The sequence below is a fragment of the Capra hircus genome, chromosome 25 (genome assembly GCF_001704415.2).
Source record: "Capra hircus breed San Clemente chromosome 25, ASM170441v1, whole genome shotgun sequence".
Taxonomy (NCBI): Eukaryota; Metazoa; Chordata; class Mammalia; order Artiodactyla; family Bovidae; genus Capra; species Capra hircus.
This window is the reverse complement of record NC_030832.1, coordinates 28,512,903-28,534,791: the sequence shown is the minus strand read 5'-3', so window position 1 is coordinate 28,534,791 and position 21,889 is coordinate 28,512,903. Positions and strand designations below refer to the sequence as shown.

At 48.7% G+C, this 21,889-nt stretch overlaps 1 protein-coding gene across 1 annotated transcript in view; it reads right to left on the bottom strand.

The window, feature by feature from the left end:
• The window catches only part of CALN1 (calneuron 1), a 414,134-nt gene extending 393,639 nt beyond the window's left edge, over positions 1-20,495 (bottom strand). Inside the window, exon 1 of the mRNA XM_018041016.1 lies at positions 19,721-20,495. The gene's annotated coding sequence lies outside the window, so the exon portion shown is untranslated. The remainder of the gene's footprint in view (positions 1-19,720) is intronic.

Below are 21,889 nucleotides of genomic sequence, written 5' to 3'. Positions count from 1 at the left end.
AATAGAAATACATTGGAGGCCAGTGTGAGACTCAAGAGGTCCAAGAAATTCAGGAATGGAACGTTCTCCTCTGACAAAGGGTCCCAGCCAAGGTCACGTGGGTTGGAAACACAAACCTATCAGGTGTGCAAGGCGGTACCAAAAACAGGGTGGAGGGAAGCATTAACATCAGTTAACAAATGGGCACTCCTGGAATGCAGGGAAGTGACCATGATGGAGGAAAGGAAGCCACCTTCAAGAGCCCTTGGCTGCAGGCGTCAAAGGGAAGCTGATGGATCAGGAGTGGCAGGCAGGGAAGGGCACCAAGAGGCAAACAAACCCGAGTACAAGGCCCCCCACTGTTTGCTGTCTTCTTCTGTCCTCCAGTCAGCCAGGAAAAGCAACACTGGATCACTTCCCACACTGCACTCCCAGCCAAGAGGTACAAAAGCCAACCTAATTTAGTCATCTTCCCTCACTCTCCCCTAAAACGACCTTACTCACCAGGCCAGGGAGATGGTCCAAGTCTGAATGAGGGTGTGCTTTGCCTGGGCTTCCTGCTTCAAGGATGCCCAGGGGTAGGGAGGTTTTCAGACCCAGAGGGTGAGGTGCCGACACCTCCAAAAGGACGTCTGCCAGCCCTCTCCCACCTCAGTGCCCTACCAGAGTTTCCTATCATGCCCCACATACCGCCCCTTCAGGTCATCAGCCTCTGACTGCTGTTGGTGGCTCTTCTCTATGTCCACCTTAAGGACCTGCTAGGGGAGGAGGCCTTTGCCTTCAACCTCTAAGCACTCACATAGAGGCAGCATAGCTGACAGGCATTCAAGCCAAACAGACCCCTGATCCAGTCCTAGGTCTACCACATTCTAGTGGTAAGGCCCTACCAACACCACCTTTTTGAGTCTTAGTTTCCCCAGTCCATGAAATGGGAATCAAAGGTATTGGGCAGTGATGGGTGCTGCCTGGGATTCTCCAGAAAATGCTTAGTGCAGAGCCTGGTGCATGGAACACATCTGCTCCTGGTTCTCAGGACCCTATTACCCACAGCAATGACCTCATTCACTAACTTCAGTGGGTCAGGAAGGTCCAAGGTGGGAGAGGAAAGAGCAAAAAGAATGTGACCTCAATGGCTACGATGCTGATACCCACCTGGTGCCATCTTAGACAAGACCTTGGAGAGCTCCAGACCTCAATCAGCAACTGGGATGGGGGTGGGGAAATCTGATGACATTGGCATTGAAACACACCAGGAAGAGTGTGACATTTTAGAAGTGGCCAACAAAGAACATGCAGACAGTCTACTATGAAAGGGTCAAAAAACATGGAATATGTATGCTGTTGTTCAGTCGCCCAGTCATATCCAACTCTTGGTGATCCCATGGACTGCAGCATTCCAGGCCTCTCTGTCCCTCATCTTCTCCCAAAGTTTGCCCAAGTTCACATCCATTGCATTGGTGATGCCATCCAATCATCTCACCCTCTGTTGTCCACTTCTCCTTCTGCCTGCAATCTTTCCCAGAATCAGGGAGTTTTCCAATGACTCAGCTGTTCACATCAGATGACCGAAGTACTGGAGCCTCAGCATCAGCATCAGTCCTTCCAATGAGTATTCAGAGTTGATTTCCCTTCAGATTGACTGGCTTGATCTCCTTGCAGTCCAAGGAATTCTTAAGAGTCTTCTACAGTCCCACAGTTCGAAAGCACCAATTCTTTGGCACCCAGCGGTCTTAACATCTTTTGGGGTTGGCCAAAAGTTTGTGTGGATTTTTCCATAAGATGTTACAGAGAAATTGAACGAAAATTTTGGCCAACCAAATACGTGTGTGTGTGTGTATTTTAAAGAGGATTAAGCTGACCTGTAAAGGCTCTGATGCTATGCATGTGTGCGTGCTCAGTCACTTCAGTTGTGTCCAACTCATTGTGCCCCTATGGACTGTAGCCTGCCAAGTTCCTCTGTCCATGGGATTCTCCAGGCAAGAATACTGGAGTGGGATACCATACCCTCCTCCAGCAGATCTTCCCGACCCAGGGATCTAATCCCCGTCTCCTGTGTCTTGTGCATTGCAGGCAGATTCTTGACTGCTAAGCCACCGAGGAAGCCCTTGGATGCCATGGCCAAGCCCAGACTTTAAAGAAAAATACGGATGACCCAAAGGAATAGGAAAGACGCACAGGAAAGTAGGTAATAAAACAGGGGAGGAGCAAACCAAAGATGACAGGAGGCACCTGCCACAAGGCAGCCGTTTCCAACCACGTAAGACCCACTCATGCCTAGAACATTCCGCTGACTTCTCCCAGCACTGCCAAGGGCCACCTGCCCAGACTGCAAGCAGAAGTCTGGTTCCAATGAGTCACTCCTTTATGGTGTGCTGATTTTTGCTTTGAAACGCAGGTTGTACCCACTAGCTGTGTTCCCCTTGACAGACTGCACTCTGAACCTAAGGGGATAGAAGACTGGATTACAGGTAAAACCATGCATAGTTTACCTGCACACCAAGAAATCCCATTCCAGGGGAATTTTTGTTTTTGCGATATAATTTTTAAAAATATAACTTCATTAAAGATGCCTCAGGTTTAGAACTTCAGGAAGGACAAGTAAGTCAAAGAAACAAATGACAACTGCACCCTTTAAAAATTAGGATGCAGCGCCCACAGGCTGTAGGCGCCAGTCTGTACAAAGGACTGGAGGGACGATGGGACCTGACAGCACCCAAGCTCCTTGGCCCCTGGCACACACAGCAACTCCCAAGGACATCAGGGGACTTCTAAGACCACTTGGTCTTAGAAGCCACCGAATACCACTCAACTTTTAGCTCTGTGTAATATGCTATATTAATGACTTTTTTTTTAAATTTAGAAGGAAAATGTTAAATTTAGAAGTAAATATTTATGCAGTCTTAGTTGTGAGGAAACATTTTCTATGCATGACTTTCAAACTTAAATATTTAAAGGAGGAGGATAAAAATTTGATTAAAACACCATCAAAAACCCAGTAAGTTAAAAATAATATAAAAGAAATAAAAAGGTAAACAACAAACTTGGAAATTTTGCAACATAGAATAAACAAAGGGTGCTATTCTTCCTATTATAGTTCTTAATAGTTCTAAATTCGTTCAAAATATAGTTCTAAATTATTTTTAGAAACAGATATATCAATACGTAAATCACAAAAGGAAAAATCAAACATTCAATAAGCACATGAAAAAATGTGCATGTTTGCTTATGGTTCCAGAAATCCAGAATAAAACAATAATGTAAAACCACCTGGCTACCAAATTTCAAAAATGAGTTAATGCCTATAACGGATGGTGAGGATATATAGAAATTAGACATTGGAATGAGCCATCCCACATTATCAGAAGTGGGAATGGAAAAAAAAATCTTTAATAAAGGTTCCCAAATCCTTGACCTGTTCATTCCATGTCTAAGAATTTATCCTTAGAAAAATAACACGTATCAAAAACAACACACAGCACAGCCATTTGTGGAATAGAATGCATTCATTAAAAATGATGAGGCGGGAACACATATAACCACCTGGAGAGACATCCACAATATATTCATATATTAAAAAAAAACACAGCTTATACAAAAGTATTCACATCATGACCCCTTCAAATAAATAGAGGAATATTTCGTAAATACATATAAAACACCCACACTTACAAACACAAATTCTGAGAGCTTTTATCCTCAAGCTGTGATCCTTGAGTTATCCCTGGGTCCACAGGATTAACAGTAAATTTTATTGTCTTCTCTTCACTTGTTCTCCGAAGCTTGACGCACAAAGTTTTTTACTTTTGTACTTACAGCAACCCTGTAATACAAGACAGCCAAGACCAGATGGCAGGAGTTTACTCCTTCAGAGGGCCCGTGGGGTTGGGGAGTCTGAGTGCTCATCATCCCACAGGGGAGTATACTCCCGAGTGTTTCTAAACCAAGATTGAATGCATCTAAACTGGGTGGCTTGGTGCTCCGATTGTTCCCACGACTCTGCTCACTCTGCCTGGCTGGCTCCACCAGGGGACTGATGGCAGCCAGCATCTGGCAGGGCAGGATGACAGGACAGCAAATGATGGGGACAGAGCTCCTGACCCCCAGACAGTTCTGGTCTAGGAAGTGCCCCCCAGATACAGCCAGGAGCTCTAAGCCAGAGGAAAGAAAGGGGCGAGCGGAGTACGCATTTCTTCCAGCTCCTCCAGGGGAAAGGACTCAAGGACCTTCCAAGAGGTACCACTGACCGTCAGCCCTGATGAACGCAGAGACCTAAAGGTTTTTCTTTCCAGCCACACCATGCAGCATGTGTGATCTTAGTTCCCCGAATAGGAATCCAATTCGTGCCCCCTACATTGGCAGTGCAGAGGCTTAACCATTGGACCACCAGGGAAAGTCCCCCAAAGACTTTCTTGATAACAGTGAAATGCAGAGATTCGTGCATGCACTGGAAAGGTAGAAAGAAGAATGTTAAACCACCACACCCTTTCTTGCCTGGAGAATCCCACGGACAGAGGAGCCTGGTAGGCTACAGTCCATGGGGTCACAAGAGTTGGACACGACTTAGTGACTAAACCACCACCACCATTGCAAAGGTGGAAAGAAGAATGCTAAACCACCACACCCTTTCAGAAAAATATTTGTGCAATAAATCAAACCCTAATTTCCAGTGATCTGCATTGGAGAAGGAAATGGCAACCCACTCCAGTATTCTTGCCTGGGAAATCCCATGGACAGAGGAGCCTGGCAGGCTACAGTCTACGTGATTGCAAGAGAGTCAGACATGACTTAGCAACTAAGCAACAACAGGTTAAACTGTATTTCCCAATGATCTGCTCTGTAATATCTGACCTGGGCCATTATTTCTGATTGGGCTTCCTCTTGCTGTTCATGGGGATGGTTTCCCCAGCCCTCAACTCCCTCTGTCAATTACCTAATGATCTAGAAACCTCACTCAAATTCAGGAGGGGAGTTCGTTTTCAAGAGGACCCTACAGTGAATTATTTGATTTCAGTGCAATAATGACTCCCTTATTCATCTGTTCAGATTCAAAAGTCCCTTTATGAAGCACCTTAATTTTCCTTGTTTCCTTTCCTGCCTCTTTTCTGGGAAATTCAAGGACCAGAAAGAAGTGGTTTTTTAAATTCATTTCCATTCTTCCTCTGCTAGCCCCCATCATCTCCGTCTTCAAAGACAGCAAATAATCACCAAGCAAGTGATGGAGACAAAGGTTACTTGCAGTGAGAACCATCTTGCCAACCAACATAGGTCTGTTCTTCCAACATTAATATCCATGTCTTAAGGCCACAGAGGGTCAAAAGCACAGCTAGTTCCCCACAGCACTTCCCTCCAATTAAAATTAAGAAACATCTCCTAACATCTTACAGGCAAAGCACTGTGCCCTAAACAGTGGAGGAAACATACAAAGACACACACACATGCATCTACACACACACACACACCACCAACCCTCTCCATCAGAGACGGAACAGCAGGTTAATTTGTTGAGGGTCTATTTCCTCCTTGGAAGAAAGCAGATACCTTCTAAAATCCCTTTATTTTTTACTTTTCCAGGACTCTGAAATTCTAAATTTATCTAGACCAATCCAATAAGAATTAGAGTAAATGTCGAGGTAACAAACAGATTTGTATAATAAAAACTACACAAACACAGAGGAAGGAGAAATTAAATCCATTATGGGGATCAAGGAACACTCCACCGGGAAAGTCAGATTTAACTGTCCTGAAATGTCAAGGGGCTTCCAGGCTGCAGAAGCAGCTGGCGCAGACACACACATGGACCATGAAAGCAACGGTGGTCAACCGTCAAGGAGACCAAACGAAAGGCACTAAGGAGCTGGAAATTCAACCTCAGTGGGATGCAGCTGGAAGGTTCTAGAAGTCCTGAGCGGCATGACTCCCGTCGTGTTTCCAGTGGATGGACCTAGAGGAACAGACTCAAGTCCAGGCCAAAATAACAGCAGTGCCAGTGGGGTTGGAATGTCGGTGCCCGTGACTCACTCATCAGTCACAGGTGGGTGGGGCCAGAGGGCCAGGGATGACAACCAGCATCTTATCTTGATCATCCTTGGGGCTCGGGGCTGCGGGCCAGGCAGGAGAATGTGCTGTGTGTTGTGGAGAAAATGGTCCATTGTGCTTGGGATATGCTGAGTCTGGAGTGCCTATGAGAATATTTACATCTCATGTCTGATAAGAGGTGATGTTACAAGAGCTAATTAAAGCGTGGAGGGAAAGAAGATTGTTCCAAGAGGGAAACTAGAGACAGCGTGAAAAGAAAGGGGCCAAGGCTCAAGAGGGAGGGGACGTACGTATATCTATGGCTGATTCATGCTGATGTATGGCAGAAACCATCACACTATTGTAAAGCAACTATCCTCCAATTAAAAATAAATAAATTTTAAAAAAGAAAGGGGCCAAAGCATGGAGTTTGGGAACAGCTACATTTGAGGGGTAGAAATGGAAAACACAGGGCTTCCCAAGTGGTTCAGTGGTAAAGAATCTGCCTGCAATGCAGGAGACACAAAAGGTGGGGGTTCAATCCCTGGATCAGGAAGATCCCTTGGAGAAGGAAATGGCAACCCACTCCAGTATTCTTGCCTGGAAGATTCCATGGACAGAGGAGCCTGGTGGGCTGCAGTCCATCTGGTGGGTTGCAAAAGAGTTGGACACAACTGACTGACTGAGCACATAAACACACACAAAGGGAAATATGGAGATAGAAAAGTGTTACGGGCTCAATGGTGTCTTTCCCCAAAATTCGTATGTTGAAGTCCTAACCTCAGAATGTACCTTAGAACATGACCATGTCTGGAGATAGATTTTAAAGAGGTAATTAAGTGAAAACGAGATCATCTGAGTGGGTCTTCATCCCATATGACTGGTATCCTTATGAGAACACTGGACGCAGACACAGACAAGGGAAGGCCGTCGGAAGCCAGAGAGAAGGCGCTGTCTGCAAACCAAGGAAAGAGACCTGGAGCGGACGCTTCCCTCAACCTCTGAAACCAACCCTGCTGATACCTTGATCTTGGACTTCAGCCTCCAGAACTATGAGAAAATAAGTCTCTGTTGATTAATCCACTCAGCCTGTGGTGCTTTGTTACAGCAGCCCTAGCGGACTCATATAAAAAGCTAAGAGGTGGGAATAAAACCATGAGAGTTCACTCAGGGGGAGTTACCTGAGGAAAGGGTGACTGATGGTATCATATATTGCCAAGCATGAGAAGTGAGTCCACATCATTAGATTTTAAAATGAGGATGTCAATGACCTTTCAAAAGCAAGTTTATGGTATATTAAGTATTTAAGACTTACTCTCATAGGGGCCCAATAGTAGGGTCAGCCAGCAGCCAAGGGTTAATAGAAAAGACAAGAATAAGGTCAAAGAGAGAGAGTGAAGGGGCAGAGCCTTCCCTTCAGAAGCTTCCCTTTAAAGAGAGGGAGTGAAACAGGATGGCAGCCTAGGGAGGTGGCAGGGTCAAGCGAAGTTTCAGAGAGACTTACGACGATGAGATAAAAGGAAGGAAAATTTGAGATCTGACAAAGGAGAAACGGAAACACACGACATTCATGGCACAGTCAAGTTTTCCTTGTAAAAGAGTAAGGCTACACCTTCCTTTGAAAGGGGAAGAAAGGAGAAATTCTGAAGCAGAAATGATGGAGAATGTTGAGGTCAAGGGAAGAGGCAATGGGGTACAGGCCCCAATCTCTCAAAGCAGGAAGCAAGGATATCTGCCAAGAATACAAGTGGGAGAGGAGAGGAGGACACTGAAAGAAGAAGAGACTCAGAGATACAACCACTGCATTTCTGGTCAAGAAACCAGCCAGAATTCAATACAAGGATTCGCAGAATGAATTTAAGACCTACCTGCTGTTGAACAATCTACATGTTTAGTAGAATCGATTTAGCTGACTGAGAACTTGAAAAAGTGAATGTTTGGTTTTATTCAAGGTCAAGGTTGCAAAGTGAATATAGCAATAGGTCAGGAAGGTCAACATGTACAGGGAATTCAGAATAGAAATCATGGTGCAGGGTTCTAGGCTACCCATGCCAAGGACCTCTAAGAGACGGAATTGAAGGCTGAAGTCAGAAAGAGGCAGCCAACAGGCATTCTGCAGCAGGGGTCAGAAAACTACAACCATGGGCCAAAACCCAGCCCACCCTCTGCTTTTGTAAATAAAGTTTCATCATAACACACCTACTGATCAGTTCAGTTCAGTCACTCAGTCGTGTCTGACTCTTTGCGACCCCGTGACTGCAGCACCCCAGGCTTCCCTGTCCATCACCAACTCCTGGAGCTTGGTCAAACTCATGTCCATTGAGTCGGTGTTGCCATCCAACCATCTCATCCTCTGTCGTCCCCTTCTCCTCCTGCCTTCAATCTTTCCCAGCATCAGGGTCTTTTCCAATAAGTCAGTTCTTCGCATCATTTACACCTTGTCCATAGTTACTTTCCAGCTACAACAGAACTGAGTCACTGCAACAGGGATCATAGGACCTGTAAAGCCCAAAATACTTACTGTATACCTCTTGACAGAGAAAGTTTGCCAACCCCTAAGGAATGGACATGAAAATCAGACAGCAACACCAGACAGGCAGAAAGAGAGGGAGAGCCAAAATCAGGCTAATCATAACCCAAGGCAATGGGTATGGGCTGAAGAGAATGAAGCATGAGGGCCCCCAAGCCCACAGCCAAGGGCAGAGCAATCATGGCATAACTTAGGCAAGGACTGGACCCAGGAGATCCAGGCCCGAGAGAAGGTCTGAAGAAAGGGAGAAATCGGGGTGTCCCATCAGTCTGCACAGAACCCCCACTGGAAGCTCATATTTGGGGGATAATATCAACCAATATGAACAGTTCAGCAAGGATGAGGCAGAGACTAAGGCAGAGTTCTCACCCCTGAGTTTAATGGGGAGATGAACCAGGACTGAGTATGTGCATGGCCAACATGGGAAAGTAGAAGTCTGAAAATTAAGGAGGAGACAAGTATCTGATGCTTCCATATACACAGTTGCCCCACAAAGCATCCCAAATCTACATATTGAATTCTCTTCTTTGTTTATGAACTAGGGTTTGCCCAGAGGTGTGCCCATCATGGACACATCTACAGAGAGCTAGAAAAGCAAAGATGGGGGAAACAGGAGAGGGCCAACGTCATCAGCACCCACTCCAGCAGTAATGAGGAAGCAGGCCTCCACTCAAAGGTCAAAGGGTGCTCCAGGAGGGGAATGGCAGACTTGGGGTCTGGGTGACAATGTCTTGCGGAAGTCCTCTGCAGCCCCTGGCATGTCTTGGGCAATCAAAGTTACCGAGGTAATATAGCCTGGTGACTTAAGGACATGAGTTTTAGAGTCATGAGTCAAGCTTCAGTACTCATTATCTGAGGGACCTTCAACAAAGTACTTAACCTCTCTGTGGTTTGGGGTCCTCATCCACACAAATGGAGACAGTTGCAGTCTCTACTTCATCAAAGCTTCACTGAAAGACTTGAAGGAGTTAACACACACCAAGTACTCAGAAAGGAGACTTATATAACCATTAGCTATAATTATACTGCCTCATCTTTCTACTAACGTTCATGTGCCCCTAAGTCTTCTCCCACTCTGTTTAAGGACTTGACCTTCTAGGGCAAAATACACACATCCTGAGAAAGCAGTGTCCATTCAGTCCTTGAGTTTCACACCCACTGGTCTTCATCTCAAGTTAGTTTCTGAAGCATAAAAGTGACAAGGAGGAAAACGTCCCTGCCAACACTGACATGCTGAAACAGGTGTCTGGAGTTGAAAAAAACTGGGGGAAAAAAAGGATCCAACAAAATGTAATTTATTAGTCATCACCCGCTGAACATGTCATGGCTGGGTGATAAATGCCAAGAACATCAATTGTGAACTATTCTTACATCAGGTTTACCATTATCCACCAAGACATCAGAAACCTGTATGCTGAGAATGTTCTGTATTTGTTTGGACCACAGGAGGAAAATATTTGGAGAAGTGGTAAATGTAATTATTTTGCATGATGTAGGGCAGCCTGCGTCAGCATCCTGCCTGGGACCAGGTTGTTGAGCATCTGTCAACGTGTCGACTCTAACTGCAGAAGCAAAGCACTTAATCCTGCTTCTGCATCCTTACCTGAAGCTGCAGGGAGAGGATGGAGAAACACAGATATTATTGACAGTAATATTTCTTGATTTTGAGACATTTTGATGGAAAAACACAGGTATCATTGGCAGCAATGGTTCTGGATTGTGAAACAGGTGTTTGAACATGACTATAACTAGCCATCTTTCTGGATGCCTGTGGTGTGTGATTCCCCTGCTTCAGGAGCAGCATGGGGTGTGGGGTGGGGAGGGGGATATTTTCCCCGGGATTCATCCTGCCATGTCCCTCCTCCTGGTCTTGCATCCACAGCAGCCCTGGCCTGATGATCTGTGACTCTGGACAAACCTCTCTGAGTCTTAGCAGCTTCCTCTCCATAACTGAGTGGTTTAGATAAAATAATTCCTGTGGTCCTTTCCAGCAGTCAGAGCCTCTGATTCTGACTCTATAAATGCTGACCAGGGACAGGACAACATTCTGGATCCAGAAAGACAAAAATAATGCAAGTGATTTGTAATCATGATGCTAACTTTTGGGCTCTAATACCTGGGCAATAACATTTCAATATTCAGAGATGAACTTTTAATGAATATTCAATTGCTCTATTCTTTATAAGAATACAAAATGGAAAAGGCAGGATCCGGGCCCCTTGTTCTCCAAACTCGGATGAACTAAGGAGCCCATACTCTCATGAAAAAGTGATGATCCCAGAAGCCCTCCTTGTGAGGCTAAGTAAGTCTGGAACATGTTTCTTCTAGCTGTGGCCTGCCCTCTGGCAGCACCTCAGTTCAGTTCAGTTCAGTCGCTCAGTCGTGTCCGACTCTTTGCGACCCCATGGCAGCACCTGGAGCTGGTTAAAAATGCAGGCTCCCAGCCTGCTCCAGATCCGGCATCAGAACTTGCACTTGAACAAGATCCTCAGGCGACTGGCAGGCACTCTCCTTAGAGGAAAGCAATTTGGCTGTACAGTGGAATCACCTGGAGCGGGGATGGGGAAAGAACCTTGTCCCATTTCCCTCCCTCCCTCATCCCTACAGCAATGATTCAGATTTCACTGGCCTGGGATGTGATGGGGCACTGGGACATTTTTAGGGTTTCCCAGGGAACTCTAACATGCAGCAAAGTCTGAGAAGTACTGAACTAAACTCTCAAGTTCAGGTTCTAAAATTCAAATCCAGAGCCAGCCAAAGAAAAAGTGAAAGTTGCTCAGTCATGTCCGACTCTTTGCAACCCCATGGACTAAACAGTTCATGGAATTCTCCAGGCCAGAATACTGGAGGGAGTAGCCTTTCCCTTCATCGAGGGGATCTTCTCAACCCAGGGATCGAACCCAGGTCTCCTGCATTGCAGGTGGATTCTTTACCAGCTGAGCCACAAAGGAAGCCCAGAGCCAGCCAACCTCCCCCTAGAAAGATACGCATCACCTTTCCCAAGACCACAGCGGGGTCACCCACTTCCTGGAGTTCTACCTGATGAAGGGTCACCGTCCCAAGTCAGTCCCTGCCTCTGGAATGTACCTTTATGTCTAAGATCACGGCCCTGGAGCCCCCAAGGCCCTGCAGGACGTGGCCACTCCCAGGGAAAGCTACCTGGCAGCACTGACTCGCTTTCTCTCTTTCTTTCTCTCTGTCTCTCAGGACAACCACAACACTCCAAATCAGAGCAAAGAACTCACTTCTCTAGCAACACCTCTCATGCAAGGATCTCCACGCACACGGAATCCTCCGGCCAGGAGCTGGAACTCAGGCAGCCAGGAGAGTCCAGGGCGCATCCTCCCTGGCTTCAGTCCCTTCTAGTGTGCCAGATTCTGAGTCAGCCTGCGTCAGAACGAACAACTTAAGCCTAAGGTCTCTGCGTGAGGACCCACTGACAGTACCCACCAGTATGTCTGTTTCCCTCCTTTTCAGTTATATGATTCCTCCCTGTTGCCTCCTGCCCTTAAAAGGCTCCATGGATTCTGTGCTTCTGGGGTTTTGAAAGACACGTCTGCCTCCTTGGGTGTGAGAAGTTGAGAGCTTTGGTGTTTACGTAAACACCAAAGGTGCCTTGTAGGAGCCTACATGTAAACACCCTGTAGGAGCCAAGCCGGGAGCCAGAAGTTCTTGAGTATACCGGGGCTCACGGGTTGGTTAGTGCTGGTACAACTAACTTGAGAGTTGAGTCTCCAGATGACAGGAGAACCACCAGCCTCAGCTGAGGGCAGATGATATGTGTGGTCTAGCTACCACCAAGTGACTCGGGAACGAAAGGGATTGGGACAACTCACCAAACAGACTTGAAAATGCCATCCCCTCAGAGGACTCTTGGCAGCTCTATGTTCATGAGTCTGGCCTAAAGAAAAGTGATTTGACTAAAGTGATTTCACAAAGTCACACCTGATCTTTGTGGTAGAAAGTCTGCTTCTCTTTGGGAGAAAAGGGAAGGTGGAGATTTAACTAGTGAGTTACACATCTCTAGAGGGGAGTCTACGGTCTAGTGGTTCCGATCGATCACTGGTGAAGCTGGGACCCTGAGTTGTCTGTTCATTTCTTCATCTGTAAAATGGGGGAAATGCTCATAATCAGAGAGTGGATGACACGTAGTAAGTACAATGCAAGTTTCCTAATATTACTTGTCACTTCCTGCTGGATCCAGAGGGTGTGTTTATGTGTCTGTGCATCAAATGAATCACCTACCATAGACCAGAAGAAATAACAGAGCAACTGGTTTTAAGAATGAGCAGTGGGATGCTGGAGGCTGAATGGCTCCATCAATGTGCAGTACAGATGTTTTGAGGTTTTCTTACCAGGCTATAAAAATGTTTACACAGTAATTAGGCCTGTTATCAGTACACAAACAGATTACACTTTACAGAATGAATGAACAGCACAAAAACCCTCCCATTTTTCATCAGGTTCAGCATGCTTTCCTAATTCTTGGGTTTACCAAAATAAATTCATTTTTCTGACAACACGGAGCGGGTGCCGAGTGTAGGGAAGAGGCGCTGGGGTGGGGAAATTGACTCTGTTTAACAGAACGCATGCCAAGTGCTCTCTCCGGCCCTTCTCTCTCCCCATCTGTAAAATGAGATAACCAAGGTCCCTGCTCACTCATCAACTCCATGGTTCTATTACTTTTCAAGCATTCTCTTCTAAGCACGTCTTTGCTCTCCTCTTCCCCAAGAAAGGATGTGTTTAATTAAAGAACTGATGGGAAAGGTAGTAATTCTGCTGAATCACATGAGTCTCCCATCCAACACAGGAGCACGGAGTTGATGGCAGTTCAATCCTGACACTTCAGCCCCTAAGGCCAGTCTGCACAGTGAGACCACGAAGCACTTGCCAAACACATCCATGGCTCTGAGTAACACTCCATGGAATGCTCTGCTTTTTCTGTTTCCAAAGGATAATATTCCAAGGTAATAAACCAAAATAATGAACCAAGCTCCCTGACTTGCACTTTCAAGTTTTCATAGGAGCAAACTTGTGTTAATGAAACAAAAGAAGTGATTTGTAATCATAAACCCAACTTTGGGGCTCTAACACTAAAGTAATATTGTTTAAATGCTCAGAGATGAACTTTTAATGAACATTTAATTGCTCCATTTTTTTATAAGTATAAAGTATGCTTTCAGTGAACACTCTGAATACTGAAAAGGCAAGAGGCCATTTCTCCTAGCTAAGTGATGTGTTCAAGTTTCCTAATGATTTTGTTTCAAGGGGGTAGAGGTCATCAAGGTTTCAAGCTCTAGAGGAAGGAGTCTGGGAGAGTCATTTGGAGAAAGAGTGACTTGTTACAGCAATACTCCAAAATCCTTCAACAAAATATAGATGGAGGTATTTGAAATGCTGAGGAAGAAAATCTAATCATACATGTACAAAAATATGAATGATCTGGGGAAGGAGAATGAAGAAAGGTGCTTTCATTTTTTAATGTAACATTTCCATATGGCTTTAATTTCTTCTTTTTTAAAAAAAGAATGTTTGCTTTCATAACAAAAATATTTTTTAAGCATAAAACAAAGAGCCACCCACTGGACAGCTTGTACAAGCTTAAGCACCCTAATTTCTGCCCCAACCAGGATCCATGGGTTTTTCACAGTAAAATTTCCGGAAATAAAATGGTAGGAAAAGAGTGTTTAGTTGATACAGTCTCAAAACACCCCATCCACGACATTGGTGGTCATCAGTGTATACATTAAAAAAAAAAAAAATTGGTTCTGATTATAAAAGAAATTTGAGCTCGTTTAAAAAAAATGATTCATAATGCCAATTCCTTTGGACAAGCACTGTTGACATTTGTAGTCCACTTCTTTCTATTATTCTTCTATACCACATTTTTAAACAAAACTGAAGTCATACTAGAAATGTGGTTTTGTCCATACCCACATTTAATTGGTACATGAGAAACCACTAAATCAAGGTCACTAAAGCATTTTCTCTCCATCTGTTACTCTCAAATACTACATTTCATTTCAGACTCTGATGAATAGAGATTCACATTCTTGCACAAAGGTAGTACACACCGAAGGCACAGCTGCCAGGGTGATCTTTTGAAAACAGAAACTGGATCATGTCAGTTTGCTGTTTAAAACCCCTCCTGGTCCTCCTAACTAATTCAGTATCAAATCCAAACTCTGCAGGGTGACCCCATGAACTAGGCCCTACTTCTCAGCACACATTTCCTGCCATGCTAGCCTCCTTCCTGTTCCTCAACACCCCCAGCAGTTTCTACCTCAGGACCTTTGCACGGGCAGATGCCACTGCCTTGAAGTTCTTGCCTAGACCTTCCCCCGACTTACCCAGCTTAACTAGGACTCCTCAGTGAGAACTTTCTTGACCACCCAATCTGAAGAAATCCCTGCATTTGCCTCCATAATATCACCTAATTTTATTTTCCATTTTTATTTTTTCATTATCTTACACCACTAGAATATGAGACTACCACCTCTATCTAATTGGCCATTGTCCCTGGTACCTGGTACAGAGATGCTCAACAAATACAGGATGAATGAATGAAAATACATTCAAACTACCCAGATTTGTGGGGCATGAGCTAAAGTAACCTATTTAAACAGGCCTTATTCTCAGCAGCACTGCCCCTTAATGAGACTTTTTAAAATAGGCCGTTACCTTCTCCCCCGGCCTGGTCACGGAGTGCTGCCCACAGCTCTGCCAGTGGGGAAACAAGTGAGTTATTTAGTCTGGGCCAGACTTTCATTCTGCTTATCCACCTCATTACCTATGCTGGAAACTCTGTGGTCATGCTACACCCTTCCCTTCTCCTACTAATACTCCTACTCAGTCAATCAGTGAGTCCCACCAACTACCCCTCCTGTGGAGGACATGCCCAAGTCTTCTAGCAGATTCACTCCAGCTTTCTTTCAGAAAAACTACCTGTCCCCATTCCAGTGAAATTTCAGAAAGCTATTCCTGATATGAAGACCCAAACCTTTGCCAGTTAGAGATTTCCTCTGAGCATTTTGAATATAGCAGAATAATAATAACGATAATAAGATGATGATGATGATGGAGAGAAAGGATAGAGATCATTTACTTTCATAGCATCACCTGAGAGAAACCATAAGACTACTCCAGCCACCAAGATCCCCTCGACTACCTAATTCCCATCTGCTCCAAGCCTGGCTCTTCAGGCGTGTCCCAGCCCTGTGAATTTCCATTAGTGCTTGTACAACAGTCTCCTTGTGGACTTTAGTTGCTAGCTGGAGCTGGTTTCTGTTGCCTGCAACCCACAAACGCTAACTGAGAATTCTCCTAAATGTTTGCTCAATCCATCTCTTCTCCATAGTCCCCACCATAGCCTCAGCTCCAGCCACCTCACTGGTATCTACGCCTCTGGTCTTCTCACTGCCAAATCCATTCTCCACAAGGTCTCCAACTAGACTGACCTGAAACTCCAATCTGACCTTGCCACTCGCCCCCTAGTCCTGACCACGAGCATCCTGCTACCATTCCAGCCTCTTCTCTCGTCCTTCCCTGCCTCACTCTTGAAGCTCCAGGGGGTCCAAATTACCAGTTGCTTTGTCATATCTTCTGTGTGCTTTCTTGCCTCTCCCATAACATCCTCTGCCTGGAATGCCCATGGAGGACTGGCTACTTCATAGCCATCCTTCAAGCTCAGCTCAGACATCAGTGTCACACTAGACGGACTGTCTCCCATCTCTGCTCACAAATGTGTATCCCTCACATGTGGTCTGCCTTCCCCATTAATGTGTGAATTTTCTGATGGCAGCCGCTGTACCATATTCATCTCATATTCATTTCTATATCCATACCACATAATAGGCACTGAATACATTTTTGTTCAACGTTAAATGGTTTAAAACATCATTCACTCGGAAAGCCCCAGGTTGGATGCCACAACTGTGCTTAAACCACATACAGAATTAGCCTCCAAGGGAGCCACTGAGGGGTCAGCCAATGCCTTGCCCATCTTGAAGGACGGTTTCATTGCTTGCGAGTTGAGATGCACACTGTCTTAACAAGGACTAGAGGCTGTGGCTCGTTGTGCTGCCTAATGGTTCTCCATCATGAAAAGACATTTCAGACACTCTGACTACATCACGTTAAGCTTCAAGGGAAGGGCAAAGATGTCACCCAATCCCATACCACTGTGGGCTCAGAGAGGGAACATGCAACCAAAGGCGCCACCGTCTATAACTAACCCAGGGTGGACTTGAGCCCCACGTGTCTCCAGTGTGGGCACACGTGGAGGGCAAGGCCTCCTTCCCTGACCCACTGCACAAGACAGAGCTCCTTCCATGCCTGAGTTTCCTTGTCAGGAATAAGGAATGAGATGCTGCCCTGGATTCACTCAGCACAAAAGGGTCACCCGCCTTGGGTCTGATCCTCAACAAGGCACCGAAGGTCAAAGCTTACTAAAACACTCTTCAGATAATAAGCAGCAGTGTGCAAAGAGCCCTGCACCTACAATCAGGAACACCAGCCTCTTAGAATCAAACCCTGACCCTGCCTCTTACCCACAAACTACCTGCTCACATGAAAGTTACTCACCTTCAGCATCAGTTTCCAAATATGAAACATGAAGGTTACGTGAGCTCCAATGTGTACAAGTGTCTGACATCAAGAAGGGTCCCAGAAATCTGAATTAAGAGGGTGTGCAAAGGCCTTAAACGTCCAAGCTATCTTTGAGCCACCAGAATTCCTCTCTATGTAAGAACTAGCGCCCCCTTCTGCCATCTACTGGGCACTGCAGAGGCTGTCGGAGCCGGAGTGGGCTGCCAAATCTAGCTAGCAGAGGGTGCCAGGACCTAAGACCAGCCCTCAGATACGTCTCTCCCACCGTTGACCCAGAAGCACGCCGTCTCTCCCAAAGCTGCCTATGGAAAAGAAATTTCTAGACGGCCGCCTAACCTTGCCCAATGCTTGGGCACCAATCAGAGGCCTCCCACTGCGGAGATAAATGTTAACCAAGCAGCCTTCACACCTGCACCCTCACCTCACCCCAATCCCCACCACCCGTTCGCGAGGAAAGGGAGCCATGGGTCTCCATTACGTCCGGCCCATCGTGTTCTCCATGGAACCAACTGAATGAAATGATTTTCTTTCTGCAAAGCCCTTTGCAGCACCCTCACTGAAGGCCTGATTACTGGCAGTAGTTACAGTCCGAGTTCAGAGAAAGGTGATCTCAATGAACAATTCTAAGAGGATTTAGCGCTCCTCCAATAAAATATCCGAGGGATTGGGTTTCCAGAGAGTTTTGTTTTCATTACTCCACTTGGATACAGTCAGTAACCAGCATCAGTGTTATAGACCAGCTTCTTGGTAAACATAGCTGTTTTTCAGGCAGCTACTGCCATGAAAAACCCACATGTCTGCAGTGAGCTCAGAAAGGGGGGGGGGCCCTCAGCTGGGCCTCCATTAGAACAGGCCACGGGGGAACACTGCCCAGGGGCATCCATCGGGCATGTGTGGGGACCAACTGCCTAAGGAGCTAGCAAAGTTTTGCAGCTCCTGGAGCCCAGGAATCCATCCTTAGCTGGAGGTGTCCCGAGAGAGCAGCCACACAGGAGCGGTCCGAGCTGCCTCCAGACTTCACAGCCTCAAAGAACCAAGTAACAAAGACAATGGAGATTCCATCAACACCTCCTTCTATCTGCAACACTTTTTTTCCCCAAAAAAACAGATGAAATGAAAACCACCAACAAACCAAGGAGGAGAGCTGTGGTCAGGGTTGGATGAAAGCCGTGTCCTCCTCTGGCCCCAAGACAATTTCACACCAAATGGCTTTAAAACCCTTTCCAAGGCTCAGAGGCCTGAACTGAAAGAGAGTGTATCTTTTGGACTGCGAGTCAGCAGTTAAGGAAGCAGAACGTGGAAATCCTAAGAGTTATGAGTTTTCACTTTTGCACGAATGCTCTGTGTGTCTGGACACACGAAGGGAAGAAATCTACCCATTCCTCCTAGAGAAGGTCACCCCAACCCCAACCCTGAGGCTGTTCTTATATAGTTATTATAGTTAGCACTAATCAGACTTCAGTGAGCACGACCCAACACAGCCACACACACCGGCACTGAGCTGCTCTCCTCCGAGCCCAGCAAAATATGGAGCTCAAGGCCTGGGGATGGCGCCCCAGTCTTGGGACCTCAGGAACTGCAGGCATCATTTCACCAGGGCAAAGGACTTCATCAATACAAGCAAGGCGCTTTCCCCACACACACACTGGTCCTCAAAGAAAAAATGCAGAGGAAATTCGATGCTGGGGATGGGGGCAGAGGGCGCACGTGGCTGGCGCCTAGATAGCAAAAAGTAGCCCTCGCTCCACGTTCAGCACCCCATCCCGTCGGGGTGAGGCGTCCTCCGCTCTCCCTGGCCCCGAGGCCGTCCCCAAAACTACCTGCTGCTGCCTAGGCGCCCTCAGGCCAAGTCTGAAGAAGTTCACTCCCCGTCGCGCCAGTCAGGGGACGCTGGGGCATCCGGTAAACCCAGACTGCCCGGCGGAGTCGGCGCCTGCCTCTGCCGGGGCGCGGGACTCCGGAAGGTGCCGGGACCCAGAGGCCAGCTGAGTGGCAGCCAGGTCCCAGGCTGGGCTGCCGGAGGCCTCCGGGTGATCCCGCGCTCCCCAGGGCAGGCGGACACCGGGCGGTGGCAGCGAGGAGCGTGCGCCCCGGAGGGCGAGTAGCCCTCGCCGGGTCTGGAGGTGGAGGGAATCCTCCCCCGAATGCCAGGACTCCCGGCTTCCCGGTACCTGGAAGCCGCCCGGCTCTCCACCTGGGTTGCGGTGCAGTTCCTCTCCCTTCCACCGCCCAGGCGCCCGCGGCCGGGGGCGCGCAGACAAGCGGCTACTGGCGCCGGGGACTCGGCGAACGGCGCCCAGCCTGCAGCCCGCACAGTTCTGGGACACCCGGGTGGGACACCCGTCGCCCTGCCCGGACCCCACGCCCCCAGGCGGGCGGACACCAGCCACCCCCAGGGAGAGCAAGGAGGCTCAGGCAACCCCCAGCCGCCCGGTGCCCTCTCCTAGCGCCAACAGGTATGGGAGGCGTAGTCGCCAGCCCGCCCACTCCGGGGCGAGGGCCCGCCACAGCCCCGGGCTTTGGGCACGGTGCAGAGGGGCGGACGGAGGGAAGAGGCGAGGGCGGGAGCGAGCGGGCGGCGGCACTCACCTCTGGCTGGGCCGGGGCCGGCCGCGCGGGCCCGCCGCCCCGAAGCCCGGGTTCCGAGGCGCCTCCGCGCGCGCCGGGGGCTTCCTCCGAGGCCCGCAGGGAGGAGGTGGCGCGGGGGGAGGCGCCGGCGGGCAGCGCTCAGCCTCACACTCACACCCCCGGCCGGCCGCCGCGGCCCCGCGCCGGCATCCTCGCTGCAGCCGGCTCCCACGGCGCCCCGGGCTGCTCCCCAAGCGGGCGCCGGGGTCGGCGCGAGCCCCTCGTCGGCTCGGAGCACGATGTGGGCGCGCTCCTCTTGTCCTTGTCCTCGGCTCCCGTCTGGGGACGCTGCCCCGCACCCCGGCTCGGCGCGCGGCTCTACCCCTCCCGCTCCCGCTGGCCGTGCAGAGCCCCGGCGCGCGGGCTCAGCCCATGTGCGCGGCTGCCTCGCTGCGCCCCGAAGCCTAGTGGCCGAGGCCCCGCCGGAGTTGCGCGCCCTAGAAACTCCATGCAGCTCCGGCCTCCTCCCCGGCTCCTCCCCGGCGGGCCCCCCGGGGCCTCGAGGCGGCCCGCGGCGCTGTCCCCGCCCTGCCTTCGCCCGCGTCAGGAGCCGGGTTTCTGGGCGCGCCTCGCCTCGGAGGGTCGGGGAGCCCCCACCCCCACCCCTCCGCCTCGCCAATGGCTCCCTCGGTTTCCAGGCAGCGCAACCTGAGGAACGCCTCGGCGCGCGCGCACTCACACTCGCGCACACACACACACACACACACACACACACGCACTGCACACACAGGCACACGCGCGCGGGGGGCGAACTGGAGCTTGGCAGACGGTCCTCCTTCCTTCCTCCCCAAAGAAGCTGCCCACGTTAACTCCGGCAAACTGCTGTTCCCCGTATTGGACAGCTCACCGAAGCGCCCCCCACCTTAACTACTTCATCCCCGGCGCCAGGATCACACCTGCATCCGCGCCCAGGGCTAGGGCGGGCGCCGAGTCAAGGTACTGGCGGCCAGAACTGGGGGAGGGTTCGGGGTGCCCACCGCAGTACCACCTAGGGAATCAGTTCTGCAGCGACCGCCTGCTGACCTCTGATCCCGCTCCCCGGGGTCTGAGAACACGTGGTTTGGCCCCCTACCTCCCTCCCCAAGGTCACAGAATGGATTCGATGAGGGGGTTGAGGGTGCCTGGACACAGGTGTGAGCTTGACGTCTCGAAGACTGTCTGCGACCTGCCCTCACACTGCCCTCTGCCAAGTCCATAGGGAGACAGGCCCCTTTCCTCCCCTGCCCCATGCCTCAAGGGCAACTCTTTAACTGAGTCTCCAGTCACCTTTTCTGGTCCCCCACCTATCCACCTGTCATGTGCCCAGAAGCTGACAAAATACACAGTGCTACCAAGGTTTGTGTTGCAAAAAGAAAAAATCAAAAACACCAAGAGGCATCTCAGTCTGTCCCATAGACAAATACCTACCAGTCTCCTTCTGCCCCTCCCAAGGGTGTGCCACAGGAGAAGGAACCAGCCTGGCTGGAGCAGACTAGTCTTTCCTGACAGCACCCTCTTTTCGAAGGTCCCCAGTTTCTTGCCCCCCTCTAGGTGGCAGAAAGACTATGCCACCAGCTCAGATTCTTCCAATTCCCAGAATCAAAGAAAAGAGATACATAAAAATTCTCACACCAATCAGAAGCAAAGCAGGCAATACTGCCCTAAGCCTCTGGTCCAAACAGCTCAGCAGTCACCTCTCTTCTGGCTGGTGCAGCTGCCAAGAGAATGTGGGCATTGGTGCTGCCAGCCAGGGGCACAAGTTAATCAGGGTCCCCTCCTTGCCTGCACCTCCTGGTTTGCACCCTGGGTGTGGTTCCTCTGAGCCCTAGTAGCACACTCATTGCTGATACTATACCTTTGGCATTCAGCCTTTGCTACCCTGTATTCTCCTATCTTTTCTTGTACCTGCCCTACTTCCCAAATTATCTTCTTAAGCCACTGGCTGAATCTTATGTACATAGTTCAACGATGTACTTAGAAGTCATTTCCAGAAGTTTCTCTGAAGGGTCACAGGCACATGAACTAACAGAGTTGGTAGAATCTCAAAAGCATCTTTCCCTCTGAAAGTTTGGAGGAAGGCTGCATCTTCTAGCAATGTTCCCTCCCCTAGCAATCAGTTGTTTGGGCATTTTCTGGATGGCAACCAGGTCA